Consider the following 9,432-nt stretch of genomic DNA (forward strand, 5'->3'; position numbering starts at 1 on the left):
ATTGCTTGAACCCAGGAGGCGGAGGCTGCGGTGAGCTGAGGTCGCGCCATTGCACTCCTGCCTGGGTAACAAGAGCAAAACTCCGCCTCAAAAAAAAAAAAAAAAAAAAAAGACACAGGATATTCTCACAGTTGAATATCCTATGTGTGCTGAGGTTCTCACTTGAATCAATAAGCTAACAGTGGGAACTTTTTTCTTTTTTTGAGACAGGGTCTCACTCTATTGTCCAGGCTGGAATGCAGTAGCAAGATCATGACTCAGTGCAGCCTTGACCTCCCAGGCTCATTTTATCTTCCCACTTCAGCCTCATGAGTAGCTGGGGCTGCAGGCGTGTACCACCATGCCTGACTAATTTTTGTATTTTTTGTAGAGGAGGAGTTTTGCCATGTTGATCTCAAACTCCCGGGCTCAAGCAATCCGCCTGCCTTGGCCTCCCAAAGTGCTGGGATTACAAGTGTGAGCCACAGTGCCTGGCAGAACAGTAGGAAATTTTCTCAGCCGTGCTTGGCAAATAACAGCTGTGTCCAACCAGGTTCCCTGACTAGACAGGCTTCCAGGAGTCTGTGAAGTTGCTGAAATAATATGCAAAGCATCATGTGAGCAGCTGTGCCTTTTTCTGGGGAGACGCACAGCTTTCATCAGGTTCTCCAAAGAGTCCATTTCCCACAAAAGAATAGAACCACCTTCACAAAGGCTCCACCCAGATGTAACGTTCTGTACCAGATCCTCTGCAGGGACTCTTCCAGATAGAATCTCTGCCAGTTACCTCTGTGAGGCTAACAATGCAACTCAGTAACAAAAAAAAAAATAATAGCTACCATTTATTGAGTGCTTTCTTGGAGCCAAGCTCTCTACATACATTATCTCATTTAATCCCTGTGGTAACAGTGGATTCCACTGGGGCTCTGACTACTCCTGCCGGCTCATGACTATATCATGTCATGACTGTATCATGTCATGACTGTAACCCTCTATTCCAAGGCCTGGCTGACTCACTCATAAGTCTGTCCTATGGGACTGGGAATGGCCTGCCTGTCCTCAGTAGAACTAACCTCTGCCCCGGCTCATTCCTGCTTAGTCCAAGTGCGGCCCTGATGAATTCACACACACTCGAAGCCCTCTCATACTTCCGCTCTTAAGCAACCGCATCATAAATTATCTCCACAGCCTACAGGGCTAGGATCATGGCAGGAATCAGCAAATGTATAGCGAATGAATAATTGCACACCCAGCACTCCTTTCTTCCCTGCTTCAGTGCCCAGCTTATCTTGGGCCCTCTTTACCACCTGGAAGTCAGAGTTGTGAGGAGGAAGGCAGCCTGACTGTAAGGACAGATAGAAACATCTTTGGCAAGAAGTTGGAGGGGCTAGGAGCTGGGGATGACATCAATATTCACCTTGAAGGATGACTAACCCTTGGGCCAAAGAAAGGCTATGGGGAGAATGAGCACGGTTTGGAAATAAAGGACGAAGATAATTCAGATCACACTCACGCGTCCTGAGTGAGAAGACAGAGGCATGGTCAGCCCCAGAGAGATGCACGGTAAGTGCTGCTGGAGGTGATGAGATTTTTTTTTTGTTTTTCAAATGGCCTCGCTCTGTTGCCAGGCTGGAGTGCAGTGGGGCGATCTTGGCCCACTGCAACCTCTGCCTCCAGGTTCACGCTATTCTCCTGCCTCAGCCTCCCGAGTAGCTGAGACTACAGGTGCCCGCCACTATGCCCAGCTAATTTTCGTAATTTTAGTAGAGACGAGGATTTCACCATGTTGGCCAGGATGCTCTCGATCTTTTGACCTTGTGATCTACCAGCCTTGGCCTCCCAAAGTGCTAGGATTACAGGCATAAGCCATGGCGCTCGGCCTTCTCGGAGGTTAAGACGTTCCTCCTCTGCCTTAAACCAAGCCCTGTCAGTGTTTGAATCGTCCACCATTAGTCTCTCTGTGGGTTAAAACACTAAAGGCTTCTGAGAAAGTTCATTTATAAGATAGCTGAGTGTTAAATCTAACAATTTCCCCTTCTTTCAAGTTAGAGGACTGAACATGCTCACTAATTATAGCCGCTGGGATGTTTTCTGTCATCAGCCAAATTCTTCACACCAACTGGGTGGCCAACAGTCCAGTTCAGTTCTGACACGAGCTGTTAGGAGTTAGCGTAGACCCCACAGGTTAAGGACTCAGTTCGTCGAGACTGCCCCTACTTCAGATGCCAGTCACAAGTCTCTGGCCACCCACCTATACTGCTGATAAACTGGTTACAAATTGGGGGTCCCCATGATCCCCTCCTCAGTTCTGATAGTTTGCTAGAATGGCTCACAGGATACAGGAAGCCACTTTACTTACGTTTGTGGGCTTATTATAAGGGATACTAATGAGCAGCCAGACGAAGTACACAGGGTGAGGCCTAGAAGAGTCCCAAATGCAGGACTTTCTGCCTCTGTAAAGTCAGGAAGCACCACCCTTCCGGTCTGTGGACGCATTCACCAACCCAGAAGCTCCCTGAATCTCACTGTGCAAGAGTTTTCATATAGCTCCATCTTCAGCACCACCCCCATTCCCAGAGGCCAGTGGGTGGGACTGAAATTTCCAGCCTTATAATCACTTGGTCTTTCTGCTGACTGGTCGCATTCCTAGATCTAGGGGCTCTACCTAAGTTACCTCATTAGGGTAAACTCAAGTGCAATAGAAAGGGGCTTATGAATAACAAAAACACTCCTCTCTCAGGGAATTCCTAGGGTTTTAGGAATTTTGTGCCAAGATCCAGGGACAAAGACCAATTATGCTTTTGTATTATACCACTGTAGCCAAAACTTATCAAGAATAATGTGCCAGGCTTGGTGTGGTGGCTCATGCCTGTAATTCCAACACTTCAGCAGGCTGAGGTGGGAAGATTGCTTGAGCCCAGGAGTTCGAGATTATCCTGGGCAACATAGCAAGACCCTGTCTCTACAAAAAATTGTTAAAAAATTAGGTGTGGGGCCGGGCGCGGTGGCTCAAGCCTGTAATCCCAGCACTTTGGGAGGCCGAGGTAGGTGGATCACGAGGTCAAGAGATCGAGACCATCCTGGTAAACATGGTGAAACCCTGTCTCTACTAAAAATACAAAAAATTAGCTGGGCATGGTGGCTCGTGCCTGTAATCCCAGCTACTCAGGAGGCTGAGGCAGGAGAATTGCCTGAACCCAGGAGGCGGAGGCTGTGGTGAGCCGAGATCGCGCCATTGCACTTCAGCCTGGGTAACAAGAGAGAAACTCCGCCTCAAAAAAAAAAAAAAAAAAATTAGGTGTGGTGGTGCAAGCCTGTAGTTCCAGCTATTTGAGCCCAGGGGTTTGACGCCGCAGTAGGCCATGATTGCACCACTGTATTGCAGCCAGAGTGGCAGAGTAAAACCCTGCCTTAAAAAAACAACAACAAAAAAAAAAAAAAAAAACAAGCCAGGCGCAGTAGCTCACGCCTATAATCCCAGCAGTTTGGGAGGCCAAGGCGGGGAGATTATGAGATCAAGAGATTGAGACCATTCTAGCCAACATGGTGAAACCTCATCTCTATTAAAATAAAAAATTAGCTGGGCATGGTGGCATGCACCTGCAGTCCCAGCTACTTGGGAGATTGGGGCAGGAGAATCACTTGAACCCGGGAGGTGGAGGTTGCAGTGAGCCAAGATTGTCACTGCACTCCAGCCTGGTGACAGAGCAAGACTCCGTCTCAAAATAATAATAATAATAATAATAATAATATGCCAGGCACAATTTCTATGTATTAACTTATTAAACCTCACTACAGGCCGGGTGCAGTGGCTCAAGCCTGTGATCCCAGCACTTTGGGAGGCTGAGGCGGGTGGATCACGAGGTCAAGAGATCAAGACCATCCTGGTCAACATGGTGAAACCCCGTCTCTACTAAAAATACAAAAAATTAGCTGGGCATGGTGGTGCGTGCCTGTAATCCCAGCTACTCAGAAGGCTGAGGCAGGAGAATTGCCTGAACCCAGGAGGCGGAGGTTGCAGTGAGCCGAGATCGTGCCATTGCACTCCAGTCTGGGTAACAAGAGCGAAACTCTGTCTCAAAAAAAAACCTCACTACAATCCTTTGAGGTAGGTTCTATTACCATCATCTCCATTTTCTTTTATTTATTTATTTTTATAGAGATGGGTTTCACCATGTTGGCCAGGCTGGTCTCAAACTCCCAACTCAGGTGATCCACCCGCCTCAGCCTCCCAAAGTGCTGGGATTACAGATGTGAGCCACCGTGCCTGGTCTTTTTTTTTTTTTGAGACAAAGTCTCACTCTGTTACCCAGGCTGGAGGGCAATGGCGTGATCTTGGCTCACTACAACTTCTGCCTCCCAGGTTCAAGTGATTCTCCCTGCCTCAGCCTCCCAAGTAGCTGGGATTACAGGTGCCCTCCACCATACCTGGCTAATTTTTGTATTTTTAGTAGAGATGGGGTTTTGCCATGTTGCCCAGGCTGGTCTTGAACTCCTGAGCTCAGGTGATCCACCCGTCTTAGCCTCCTAAAGTGTTGGGATTACAGGCGTGCGCCATTGCGCCTGGCATCATCTCCATATTCTAGATAAGGAAACTGAGGTTAGATCACTTGCCCAGAGTCATATAACAAGGAAGTCACAGAATCAGGATTTGATCCCAGGCAAAACTACTTTGCCTATGCCATTCCTTATGATTTCAAACTTTTCTAACAGTGAACTATCTTCTTCAAAAGAAAGCATACATTTCTTTTTTTTTTTTTTTTTTTTGAGACGGAGTTTCGCTCTTGTTACCCAGGCTGGAGTGCAATGGCGCGATCTCGGCACACCGCAACCTCCGCCTCCTGGGTTCAGGCAATTCTCCTGCCTCAGCCTCCCAAATAGCTGGGATTACAGGCACGCGCCACCATGCCCAGCTAATTTTTTGTATTTTTTTTTAGTAGAGACGGGGTTTCACCGTGTTGACCAGGATGGTCTCGATCTCTTGACCTCGTGATCCACCTGCCTCGGCCTCCCAAAGTGCTGGGATTACAGGCTTGAGCAACCACGCCTGGCCTCGCATACATTTCTAAAAAAGAAAAAAGTAGAACTTGTCTGGTTGTATATGGAAAGAGGACTAGACCTGCTCTCTCAGTCTGCCCTCCCCTCCTGTAAAGGCCTCCAAAATCAGCTCCTCAGTCCAAGATTTCTAAAGAAAAATGGGAAAACTCATTGGCCTAGATGATCTTCAAGGTGTCTTCTTTTGAAGAGGGGAGAGAGAAAGAAAGAGAGAAGCTGAAGGGCAGAGAGGTTGAGTGAGTTCTTTGCAGTCACACAGCACCTTAGGTGCAGAGCTGGACCTCAACACTTCTGGTCACGTTAGTTTCATTACTGTGACAGGTATTGTGTTAGGAGCTTCAGAAGCAAAGATGAATAGGACAGGTGTGCCCAGGAAAACCCTGGGATAAAGACCTGAGGTTAGTACAGTGGCCAGCAGCGTGGCATTGTCCACTGATCAATGTCTTTTTTTTTTTTTTTTTTTTTTTTGAGACAGAGTTTCGCTCTTGTTACCCAGGCTGGAGTGCAATGGTGCGATCTCGGCTCACCGCAATCTCCGCCTCCTGGGTTCAGGCAATTCTCCTGCCTCAGCCTCCTGAGTAGCTGGGATTACAGGCACACGCCACCACGCCCAGCTAGTTTTTTTGTATTTTTAGTAGAGACGGGGTTTCACCATGTTGACCAGGATGGTCTCGATCTCTCGACCTCGTGATCCACCCGCCTCGGCCTCCCAAAGTGCTGGGATTACAGGCTTGAGCCACCGCGCCCGGCATTGTCTTAAACTCAGCAGCTTCACCAGTTGTTTTTCCTCTCTGGCCCTTGCTGGCATCTGAGTTTCTGACTCTTAGGCCTGTTGGAGAGGCAAAACATATAAACAGAGTTAGAAGAAATACACAGAATGGCAATAGCATCTATGAGGTACAGAAACAGAATAGTGGGGAAAATGATATTTTGCTTGGGATTAGGCCGTAATGAAAAATTTCAGAGAAAAGATGATGCCTGAAATACAAGTTGACAAATAGGAAGAGATGTGCAGACACAAAAGTGTGTAACTTCTTCTTCATCTTTTTTTTTTGAAACGGAGTCTTGGTCTGTCAGCCAGGCTGGAGCGCAGTGACGCCATCTCAGCTCACAGCAACCACCACCTCCTGGGTTCAAGCAATTCTCCTGCCTCAGCCTCCCAAGCGGGTGGGACTACGGGCGCATCCCACCACGCTAAATTTTTTTTTTTTTGGCGCATATATATATATATATATATTTATTTATTTATTTATTTATTTATTTTTGATATTTTTAGTAGAGAGGGTTTTTTTGTTTTCTGGGTTTTTTTTTTTTTTTTTTTTTTTTTTTGTATTTTTAGTCGAGAGGGCTTTCACCATATTAGCCAGGCTGGTCTTGAACTCCTAACTTCATGATCCACCTGCCTTGGCCTCAACCCATCCACCTGCCTTTGCCTCCTAAAGTGCTGGGATTACAGGCCACCTCGCTTGCAGAAGTTTCTAACTTCTGCCCATACTTTTTCAGGAACTATGACCCCTCTTTTCTTTAACTTCTTTTTTTTTTTTTTTTTTTGAGACGGAGTTTCGCTCTTGTTGCCCAGGCTGGAGTGCAATGGCGCGATCTCGGCTCACCGCAACCTCCGCCTCCTGGGTTCAGGCAATTCTCCTGCCTCAGCCTCCTGAGTAGCTGGGATTACAGGCACACGCCACCATGCCCAGCTAATTTTCAGTATTTTTAGTAGAGACGGGGTTTCACCATGTTGACCAGGATGGTCTCGATCTCTTGACCTCGTGATCCACCCGCCTCGGCCTCCCAAAGTGCTGGGATTACAGGCTTGAGCCACCGCGCCTGGCTCTTTTCTTTAACTTCTACCCACACGTTTTACTTCTTCTTGCCTCCTTACTGCCGTTACTGTAAGTTACTTCCCTTAACTGTCTTCCAAATCTCACCTCCAGGGCAAATATTAAAAGGAGAAACAAAATCTATGATCAGAAAGGATGGCTGAGAAAAAGGGAAGAGGTTAGGACAGGGTGCATATAAATGGGCAGTGTCTAGGACAGGAAATCCTAAACAGTTCTGACAGCAGCACAGCTTGTAGAAAATTTATTTATTTATTTATTTAGAGACGGAGTTTCGTTCTTGATGCCCATACTGGAGTGCAACGGCGAGATCTTGTCTCACTGCAACCTCCACCTCCCAGGTTCCAGTGATTCTCCTGTCTCAGCCTCCTGAGTAGCTGGGATTCAGGTGCATGCCACCCTGCCCGGCTAATTTTTGTATTTTTAGTAGAGATGGGGTTTCTGCATGTTGGTTAGGCTGGTCTCAAACTCCCCACCTCAGGTGATCCACCCTCCTTGGCCTCCCAAAGTGCTGGGATTACAGGCGTGAGCCACTGTGCCCGGGGAAAATATACTCTTCTCTGGGCTGCGGGGTCCAGTGTTTAGCGCAGAATCTGTCGACAGCTGAGACTAATCTCCCTTTCCAGCAGCCTTTGGAAACCTTGTGGGCCTTCAGTTCAGGTCTGCCCTCAGGCCAGTTGAGCTGGGGACAAGGAGAGATGGCTAGAGGCCTTCTCACTGATTGCCCCCTTACTGTGTTGAGTCATTATGCTGCACTGGGGTTGTCTAGGGACCAACTAGGGATAGGAAGACAGATGGAGTCAGCTCAAGCCTGTCCCCTCTAGCTTGTCCCAAATGCCCTGATGAGATTCTCAACTCCCTGCTGCTCTCTATTCCTTGACATTTTCCATAGGGCCTCATCCAGGTGTCTCTTCTCAGCCAACAATCCTCAGGATCCTAAAATTACCATCTTTGAGTCTGAGGAAAACTATCATCTTAAAATCACAGCACTGTAGAGCTGGAAGGACTTTTTTTTTTTTTTGAGACAGGGTCTCGTTCTGTCATGCAGGCTAGAGTGCGGTGTGCAGTGGTGCAGTGGCGTGATCTCGGCTCCCCACAACCTCTGCCTCCTGGGTTTGAGTGATTCTTGTGCTTCAGCCTCCCGAGTAGCTAGCATTACAGGCATGTACCACCACACGAGGCTAATTTTTGTGAAGTTTTAGTAGAGATGGGGTTTCACCATGTTGGCCAGGCTGGTCATGAACTCCTGGTCTCAAGTGATCTGCCTACCTTGGTCTCCCAAAGAGCTGGGATTACAGGCATAAACCACTGTGCCTGGCTAAGCTGGAAGGACTTCTAATGGACCAGTTCCCAAATGACCAGTTCAGACCACCTGCATCTGAATCAGGGCTCCACACCAACCAAAGTCAAACAAAGGATCTGTGGAGGTGGGACCTGGTTGTGGGTGTTTTTAATATACTCCCCATGGATTCTGATGAGTAGCTCTAATCCTCTGAATCAATCCGACAGGAATTCCTGTCTAATAGTCACCCAGTTTCTACTTGCACACCTCCAGAGGAACTACCTTCCATTCTGAGAACAGCTCTGATTGTTGCTCTTTTTGTTGTGGTTTTTGAGATGGAGTCTCATTGTATCACCCAGGGTGGAGTGCAGTGTCCTGATTTCGGCTCATTGCAACCTCTGCCTCCTGGGTTGAAGCGATTCTCCTGCCTCGGCCTCCTGAGTAGCTGGGATTATAGGCGTGAGCCACCGCGCCTGGCTAATTTTTGGTAGAGACGGGGTTCACCATGTTGGCCAGGCTGGTCTCAAACTCCTGACCTCAGGTGATCTGCCCACCTCGGCCTCCCGAAGTGCTGGCATTACAGGCGTGAGCCACTGTGTCTGGACTCTTGCTCTTTCTTTGCTCAGTATAAATCTGCCTTCCTATGATTCACTTTGTCTTGGCTCTGCGCGCATCTCAGAGTAAGAGTGTTTGCCCTCTTTTCCAAGGCAGCTTTTTGCTGTTTAAGGCAGTGATCTTATCTGTCTTCTTCCCTAATTCCTCCAACAACTGTTTCCCACAATAACTTCCTAAGAGGGCACCCAGAACCAAAAGCATCCTTAGGTGTGGTTGACCTCTTGTGCAGGGTACCAAGAACCCTCTGGTTGCTCCCTTTCCACAGGATGATGCCAAAGCTTTCCAGGCCTTTCGTAATTCGGCTCCATCACTTTCCAAGGCTCCTATTTATCTGTTACTCCCCCAACATGCTGTCACCACATACGCTGCATGCTATTTTTGAACACACCAGATTTGGCAATCTGTGTTGCTGTCCACGTTTATTCCACTATCTAGACGGCTCTTACCCACAGTCTCTCAGCTCCCTCCCTTCTCCACAGTTTCTGATCCTCCTTTAAGATTCACCTAGGCCAGGCGCAGTGGCTTTCTCCTGTAATTCCAGCACTTTGGGGAGGCCAAGGCGGGCAGATCATTTGAGGTTAGGAGTTTGAGACCAGCCCAGGCAACATGGTGAAGCTCTGTCTCTACTAAAAATACAAAATGAACTGGGTGTGGTGGTGCACA

This window comes from Saimiri boliviensis, chromosome 11 (genome assembly GCF_048565385.1).
Source record: "Saimiri boliviensis isolate mSaiBol1 chromosome 11, mSaiBol1.pri, whole genome shotgun sequence".
Taxonomy (NCBI): Eukaryota; Metazoa; Chordata; class Mammalia; order Primates; family Cebidae; genus Saimiri; species Saimiri boliviensis.